Raw genomic sequence first — 9,674 nt, 5'->3', positions numbered from 1 at the left:
GAAAAATCCTTGATAAAGCATCTATAGAACCCGGCATGCCCTAGAAAACTTCGAATTCCTTTGACATTGGTAGGAGGAGCCATCTTCTCTATCACTTCAACCTTGGCTTTATCAACCTCTATTCCTCTGTCAGACACCAAATGTCCAAGCACTATCCCTTCCTAAACTATGAAATGACACTTTTCCCAGTTTAACACAAGGTTAGTATCTGCACATCGCTACAAACTTTAGAAAGGTTAGCCAAGCATATGTCAAATGAAGATCCATAAACAGAAAAGTCATTCATAAAAACCTCCATTATATCTTCAACGAAATTTGAGAAGATTACCATCATGCACCTTTGAAAAGTGGCCGGTGCATTACACAACCCAAATGGCATCTTCCTATAAGCAAAGGTTCCATATGGACAAGTAAAAGTGGTTTTCTCTTGATCATTTGGATGGATAGGGATTTGAAAAAATCCTGAATACCCATCTAAATAGCAAAAATAAGAATGCCTAGCTAGTCTTTCTAACATTTGATCAATGAAGGGAAGTGGAAAATGATCTTTTCTAGTGGCAATATTTAATTTTCTGTAATCTATGCACATTCGCCAACTAGTCACTGTTCTGGTGGGAATTAATTCATTATTTTCATTTTTGACCACTGTCATTCCTCCTTTTTTTGGGACAACATGTACTGGACTCACACAAGTACTGTCTGAGATAGGATATATGATCCCTGCATCAAGCAACTTCAAAATTTCCTTTTTAACAACCTCTTTCATATTTAGGTTCAACCTCCTCTGATGTTCAATAGATGGCTTACAATTTTCTTCCAAAATAATTCTGTGCATGCAAAAGTGTGGACTTATTCCCTTAATGTCATCTATGGTGTATCCTAAAACTTTCCTAAATTGCCTCAACACTCTTAACAACTTATCAACCTCTAAAGTACTCAAGTTTGCATTTACAATTACTGGATAAGTGTTATTGGTGCCAAGAAATTCATACCTGAGCTGAGAAGGAAGTTGCTTAAGTTCTACCTTAGGTGCATCTTCTTCCTTGAATGATGGTTGCTTAGATTCAACTATTTCCTTTTGTGTGAGTTGAAAAACTGGAGCAGAAATGAATGGTGGACTACCCTCTAAATGTTGAGCATATGCAGCCACATGAGGGTTGTCATAGTCTATGCTTCCTCCATGAACCAAGCAATTTTCAAGTGGATCTTCCGGATATCTCTTTCTGAAGTGTTCTTCAACCAGCTCATCAATGATATCAATTCTCAAACAAGTATCAGCTTCAGAATGATGCTTCTTCATAGTGTTATTAATATTAAAAACCAATTGATCTTCACCAACTCTAAGAGTCAATTTTTCTCCCTTAACATCAATCAATGCTCCTGTTGTAGCTAGAAAGGGTCTTCCCAAGATAATTGGGATATTATAATCCTCTTCCATGTCCAAGATGACAAGGTCAACAGGTATATAGAACTTCCCAGCCTTCAGAGGCACATTCTCTAAAATCCCTTCAGGATACTTAATTGATCTGTCAGCTAACTGCAGAGAAATGTGGGTTGGCTTAAGATCTCCCATATTGAGTTTCTCATAAATGGAGAGGGGCATAAGGCTAACACTAGCCCCTAAATCACATAAAGCTTTTGTAGAACATGATTCCCCAATGTGGCATAAAATTGAAAAACTCACTGGATCCTTGAGCTTTGGAGGAAGTTTCCTTTGGAGGATAGCACTGCATTCTTCTGTCAAAGCTACAGTTTCATGGTCTTCAAGTTTCCTCTTGTTTGAGAGAATTTCTTTTAAGAATTTTGCATAAGAGGGCATTTGTGAAAGAGCATCAATAAAAGGAATATTTATGTAAAGCTTCTTCAAAACCTCTAAGAACTTTCCAAATTGCTTATCAAGCTTGGCTTTTTGAAATCTTTGTGGAAAGGGGAGTTGTGGTTTGTAAGGCTCTGGAGGTATATACTTCTCTTCCTTCTCTTCAATTTTCTCTTTACATTTTTCTGCACTTTCTTTCTCACTTTCTTGTTTTTCTCTCTCATCAATTTCTTTCTCATTTTCTCTCTTCTCACTATTTTCACTTTTCTCATTTTTTTCACTCTTCTCATTATTTACAACTTTCCCACTTCTTAAAGTAATAGCTTGACACTGCTCTCTTGGGTTTTCTGGTTGACTTGGAAGTTTTCCAAAAGACTTGGTACCTGAGGAAGATGCTTATTCTGTAATCTGATTTTCCAATATTCTGTTATGTGTTTGCATCTGTTCTAACCTTGCTTTCATTTCTCTCATTTCTTCATCATGCTTAGTTTGGTTAGCAAGAATCTGTTGTAATAAAGCTTCTGTGGTGGAACTTTGTTCTTGTTGTTTTGGTGGAGGTGCAGGATTCATGTTTCTCTGCTGAAAATTAGGCAATGGTTGCCTATTTTGGTGATATGGAATTCCTTGTTGCTGTTGTGGCTGAAGATTCTGATTTGGGACTTGACTTTGCTGATTTCCCCATGAAAAGTTGGGATGGTTCCTCCAAGTTGGATTACAAGTTTGAGAGTAAGGATTCCCCATTTGTTTGTTTCCATAATTACCAACATATGCAGCTTACTCTCCATAGTCTACTCCACAGCTGGTAGTTCCCTCTGCATAAGCAACTTGTTGTGAACTTCCAGATGATGATGATGAACTAACCAACATACTTAAATCTTTCATCTTCTTAGCCAAAACATTTATAGGTGCATCAAACTTTGCATTAATCATGTTGAATGGATCAAGGTTATACATTCCAGCAGCTTGCCTCTTTTGAGTTGGAGCTGGTCCTCTTGGACTACTCCAAAGATGAGTATTCTTTGCAATTTTCTCTAATAGCTCATAAGATTCATCTTCATGCTTCATAATAAATTCTCCTCCTGTTTGAGCATCAATAATCCCTCTAATTGCAAGAGTAATATTGATGTAAAAATTCTAGTTTATCATCCATTTTGGAATGGCATGATGTGGGCATTGTCTCTCTAATTCCTTCCATCTCATCCATGATTTATAGAGAGTTTCATCTTCTCTTGGTCTAAAAGCTGTCATTTGATTCCTCAATTCTTGAGTTTTTCCAGGTGGAAAATATTGTGCAAGAAATGCATCAGTGAGTTGCTCCCAATTTGTAATGGAGTTATGAGGTAAAGAATCAAGCCAATCCAATGCTCTATCCTTCAAAATGAATGGGAATAGCTTCAATCTTGCTGCATCATCAGATACTCTAGGTTGTTTTTGCATATCACAAATCATAACGAACTTCTTTAGATGTGTGTGTGGATTTTCATAAGGATGTCCCCTAAATAAGGAATTTTGAATCATTTTCCCCAAAATTCATCTTGTAGCTATTTGCATCAATTCTTGGTCTTGCTATGCTCTCTCTCAAGTCATCAAAACGAGGAAAAGCATGATCCATCATACTTCCCCTAGGCACATTAGCATTTACAACCTCTTCACCTTAGGCTACATTTTCATTGTTTCGATCATTTCCAGCATTACCACCAACAATTCTAATTCTTTCATCAGCCATGTCTGCTTCAATTTCAGTTTCTCTCAAGGCTTCTTTCCTTTTTCTGGTTTCTTTCTTGTTGGCTCTACAAAATTTCTCAATTTCAGGATTAAACAATAAGGATATGTCACTTGTGCTTCTAGCTCTTCTCATAAAAGATTAAGAGTACCTAAAAAAAAAAAAAACAAACACAAAATGAAAAGATAACAAAGATAAAACTATAAACAACTAAAATAATCAAGAATTCAATCTTAAACAAACAACTCCCCGGCAATGGCGCCAAAAACTTGATGTGGCCCAACCGCAAGTGCACGGGTCGTACAAGTAATATAGACAAGATATCGTTCCCACGAGGAGTTGTGTTAATGATTGAATTTTTGATATAAAAATTCTGACTAATTTGAACTATTTTTGAAATTAAAGTAATAAATTGATAGATATTGAAGTGTGAATTCTATGTGTGTAAAATTAATAATCTATTCAACAATGTAGTGATTTAACTAAATTTACATCAAATTAAAATAAGCAAATTGAAATATGGCAAGATTTAAAATGGCAAGTAATTAAATTCAATTAGAAATTAACAATAATAAAAGAGGCGATTCAAGAGTTCGGGAGTTCATATTCAAGCTATTTTGGGATTTTTAAATTGGTTATCCAATCTTGTGGAACTTACGGGTTTTAAGGAGATTAATTCTTAAATCCTTTGAATACCCTTTCGAGTGAAACAAAGAGTGCCTTAATCAATCTAATCCTACTTTCGTAGAGTTAAAATTAATCAAGACCCATTAAGTTCCTTAATTAATCTGTAAATCCTCTTAATCCTTAGTCTATTTCTAGATCTAAGTTAATTAAGTCCAATTTCTTGATTATCTATCACAAGGCTTTCTCCTTTCGGTGCTTCAACCATGGATTAAGAACATCACTTAATGGGATCCTACACTAAGCATGTCATTGAGCACACAAGAAATGAATAAAACTCATTAAGACCACAAAATATGGATTACCCAATCAAAATCCACAAAATATCTCAAATATTACATCCCAACTCCAGAATTTAATGAAAACTACTCACTATCCATAATATTTACAAGATATTCCGAGTTAATATGGAAATAAAACCTTAATCTAAGCTAAGAACTAAGAAACCCAATACAAGAAAGGTAGGAAATATGCAATAAAGGAAAGAAAACTTCAAATCTGTCTGGAAATGGAGGAGGTGACGTTTTTGGCTCCCTTTTTTTACTCTTCAACTGCTGCTCTTTTTCTTTTCTTTTTCCTCCCTTTCTAAAATGGGATAAGGGCCTATTTTTATCTTTTTTTTTTTCTGACAAGGAGCCCTAAAATGGTGTGTTTGAGGTGTGTTTTTATGAGGGAATCTTCTGCCAGCTCATTATGAAGACTTTATGGAACTACATAAGTGGACTGCATAAGTTATGCAATCCCTTATGCAGTTTTCGGCTGGTTCCTGGGCTCTCTGTGCAAAGCTGCATGAGCAGGGTGCAAGACTGCATAAGTTATGCAGTTTTCCGTGAGGTCGCATAAGCAAGGCACGAATCTGCATAAGTTATGCGGCAACTTATGCACAATTTAGCCAATGCATACTTCAACTTTGAAACTTATTTTTGACATCTTTGGCTGTAGAAATCACTCTTCAATGGCAAAATTTCTTTTTAGTCCCTTAAAAACATCATTTTACCTACAAAACAAAGCAAAATTACAAATTAATCCAAAAATTGGCAATTATGAAAAACTATCTAAATAACTAATGAAATTAGCTAAAAGTGACTAATAATCAAATAAAATGGCTATGAAATTAAACCTAAATGACTATGCAAAATGTATGTATCAAATAGCCCCAAACTCAAGTTTTTGCTTGTCCTCAAGCAAACTTTAAAATATAATGCAATTTTTAGGGGTGCCTTGTCCAAAGAGCTATGAAAATCACTAATTAAAGTAACTTAACATACCTTTAGCCATACCAACATTTGCACCTGAGTCACATTTGCAGCCAATGATTCTATTGGTTCAACATTTGTTTGTTCTGATGAATTTTTCTTTCTGGGCAGGTTGTCTTCTTACGTCCATTTTGGTTGCAAATACTGCAATAGCTCTTGCTACCATGCTTAGACAACCTGCCTTGCTTTCTCATATTCTTTGGTTCATCTTTGCTCTTATTTCTATTTTTCTTCGGTCTTCTAAGCTAGCTTTTGTAATTGGTGGATCAACACTTTGGTATTCTTCAACCCTCAAAAATTGCTTTCCCCTCACAGGCTAAATTGCTAATTGATAGCTCTTCAAGTAAGTTTATTTACGGTATAAGTGATTTATATAGTTCATTGGATCCTTTTTTCATGATAAATGGCACAAATTGCATGAGGGCATGGAATACCAGTTAAGTCCCATGGATGGACACACCTTATTACCCAAGAAAACTATGTGTTTGTCTCCCCTGTGTGTTATCTCAAATCCATTATCTCCATTAAAGTAAAATATGCACTGACTTGTAATTTGTATGTTATCTTTAAACTTCCTCATACAATTTGGGCTCCAATCATTGATCCATTTATCTACACATTTCCTATTCTCAACAATCTTATTCATAACTTGTATTCTAATTTGCTCAAGCATTGAAATAATTGGCTTGTCCCTTGACTCTTTAATCCTAGAGTTGAATGTCTCTAACATGTTATTATCCACCATGTCTGACCTACACCTGCTGCTACAATATGCCCTTACCCAATTTTGAGGTGGGTAATGAAGCACGTTTTCAACACATTGCTTCCCATATGCAGCAAGTCTCTTTAAGTTATCTTTAAACTCCTCCTCACAATAACTCCATGCACCAAGAAAAAAAATTTTCTTTTTTAATTCTCCACCCCTCCATCTCTTGCACCAGTTTGCATAGATATGCCTAGCACAGTATCTATGCTCAACTTATGGCAATACTTTTTGTGTGGCTGCAATTAAACCCTGATCATCATAAAATATAAAAATTATACATAACTGTTTAATTTCCATGACAAAATAACTTAAAAAGAAAGAGAAAATGAAAGGCAATTTACCTTTTGCATGTTAGAAGCAACTGTAATTCTGGAACCATCCCCCAATTTAAGCTGAAGCATAAGCCATTACAGAAACCACCTCTAATTGTCTTTGTTTTCAGATTAACATATAGCCCATGTAATGGGAAACATATGATTATTGCCATCTTTTCCTACTGACATAAGACCTGTTCTCTACATAACCCTTTTTAAAAACTCCCATCCAATCCAATGATAGGCCTACACCCATTCATCCAACTTCTTTTACATGCATCAAAACAGATAAATATTTTGTCAAATATTCTCTAACCCTGTCTCAATCCTTCCTTGATTAACTTCACTCTACAAACAGATCCTGGGTTGGATCTTTCAATTTCAGTTACATATCTTTAATATGAGAATATTGTTCTTTGTAACTCCTATCCATCACTCTCAATAATAATTTTTTAGCTCTCTTGTACTTAAAGTATGTGACATGAACCCTTAATTCCACTTTTGCAAAATGCTTCAGCTCTCTTACCTTTGTGTTAACATTCTAATAAATTCTAGCCTTAAAGTGATTTGCAAGGTATTGAGAACTCACCCTTTGGTTTTTAAATACTCTGTAACACTTGTGTGAACCGTTAAATGTTCTAATAACTAAAGGCTCATCCTTATTATTTCTACTAACAAAAAAAAAAGGGGCACTTCTCCTTACATATAGCCCTAATTCTATTTACTTCATTCTTGCTATACCTAATCTTCACCCCTCTTACCATTGAGTATTTTGGCAATTGCATTCTTAAACTCAGTTGCATCTGAAAATTCCATTCCCAAACTAAAACATGGCAACTATGCATTACTATCATATTTAGCTCTCTTGCTCTTCCTTCTTACAAACTCATCTCTACCATTTTCATAATCTTCATCACTAGACTCAAAAAGACCCATGATCATCTAATGATAAATACTCACTTATATTACTTTCACTATCCTTACTACTGCCACTATACTCATCCTCTTTATACTCATTATTTATTTCTTCACTACTGATTTCTCACTCTTGCTGCTACTATAATCAACTTTTATTTTCTTCCCTTTCCTTATTATTGCTTTTTTCCTTTCAACTGCTCTCTTATCACATAAAGTAGCTTCATTATTGACTACTATATTATCCTCCACCCCCACGTACCTTTCCTCTACTCCTCACTTCCACTTACCTCAGTGGTATCTATGTCCTTAAATAAATTGCCATTACTTTTTTCAATGTTTACTCCACTGCCTTGTGTCCCACAAAAGGTATCAAAACCAACTGGATCCTCAGCTCTGTTACCCCATATCCTTACCCCTTCACTTTCACAAAATCCAAGATTCTCATTGTCCACACTAGATCCAGCATCTAAATTACTTATAATACTTGGCCAAACAAGGAATTCATAGCTTAAGTTTGGTTGGTCCACAGGATGCTTAGAATATATGTGGATTTCTTTAATATTTCCTATGTATTTCCTAATATGCATTATGGCAGTATCATCATTTAACAGAATTAAACCATCCTTTAATGACTTAAATGGCTTTGTTATCCATATCTTACTAACATTAGGATATTTTAGGCGCTCATTAAAAGTTTCCTTAATGTCCCAATAGGATATATAATATGTATCAAAATTATCAACTATAAATAAATCCCCTCCTTCTTACACAACTTCACCATTATTCTCAATAAATCTCCCCCCATGATGCAATATCATATCAATCAAAAAATCCATTTTCAATCTGCAACACATAAAATACAAACCAAACAAAATATATAAATCCCACAAATTCAATTATACTACCATTATTACTAAGGACTAATTTGTTATGTCATTATCATTTATTCACAAAAAGACAAAACTGGACCACTTCCTTCACTGTACCCCACAAACACAATAAAGAATTAAATATGTCACAACTACCTTTAACCCATTTTTGTCTAAACACCACACATTATTGTAAAAATCAAAATAGCAAAGCAAATTACCAATGCAAATGATAATCACAATATATGATTGGGATAAATGGGTTTACCCACATGCAAATGAAAACCAATAGTTGCTATACTATTTCACCTTCTATTGTTTCAACTTCTTCACCTGGGTATCATATTCTTCCTTCTCAGCAATCGATTGAAACACTCATTAATGGCAGATGCCTTGATAATTTTGGAGAGAAACGCTAGGATTTGGGGATTTTACTCAACGCAATAGGTTTTACAATGGGTGGGTAGGTTCCATTATGTTACTCGTGGGAAACGAATTAACGTGTGGGCCATTCTTCTAGATGGGCTTAACTTCTGTTAAATTTAAAGCTATTTATACCGTTTTAAGCACTTAAAGGGACACTTAAAAAACTTTAAGGGTTTAAATGACTATTGACCACAACTTTAAGGGCCAAAAATGGCCTTTTTGCCTAATATTTCCTTAGGATTCCAAAAGAAGCAATGATGTTTGTATAAATCGTTATTAGTTAATATTGCAAGATCCATTTTAAACTAAAGATTCATTTAAACTAATTATTTGAAAAAGCATATTTTTTATTTAATATTTTGTAAAATAACTATTTAAATACAAAATTAAAACATTGAAATTATTTTATTAATAACATAAAATTTTAAAATTTAAATTATTTTAAATTAAAGAATTGATTTGCCCTAAGCCTATGTTTGGTAACTTTATTAGAGAGGAAAGAAGATAAATGAAGGAAAATAAGGAAGGGAAATAAAAGGGATTAATTATTAAAAAAATGTGAAAAAAAAATGCAATATGAATCTCAAACTATTTACAAAAGAAGTGTTTACTTTAAAAAAAGCCATTGGGAAGAGAGGTTTCAAAGAAAGCCACTCCCAATAGAATTTTCATGTGCATCAAAGTTTATATCAAAGGCTCTGCAGAGAATTTTTCTTTGCTCCTAAAAACACCACTACGAATAAAGTTTTTTTTTTACAAGTCAAATCATTAGTTTTTTGGTAAAATGTGAAGTTAATACTCTTAAAAATGTCACTAGGAGTAGCATTTTTAAAGTCATATCACATCACTCTCTACAACTTCTGCACGCCTAGTATGACACAGTAATTAGAGAGAGAATGGCT

At 34.2% G+C, this 9,674-nt stretch overlaps 1 non-coding gene across 1 annotated transcript; it reads left to right on the top strand.

The window, feature by feature from the left end:
- Positions 1-2,972: 2,972 nt before the first annotated feature.
- LOC131170799 (small nucleolar RNA R71) lies at positions 2,973-3,079 on the top strand. Its single transcript, XR_009141566.1, has one exon. It is a non-coding gene; the product is annotated as a small nucleolar RNA R71 (small nucleolar RNA).
- The last annotated feature ends 6,595 nt before the right edge of the window (positions 3,080-9,674 follow it).

This window comes from Hevea brasiliensis, chromosome 11 (genome assembly GCF_030052815.1).
Source record: "Hevea brasiliensis isolate MT/VB/25A 57/8 chromosome 11, ASM3005281v1, whole genome shotgun sequence".
NCBI lineage: Eukaryota > Viridiplantae > Streptophyta > Magnoliopsida > Malpighiales > Euphorbiaceae > Hevea > Hevea brasiliensis.
Note: the sequence above shows the minus strand (reverse complement) of the source record. Positions and strands in the feature narration are given on the sequence as shown.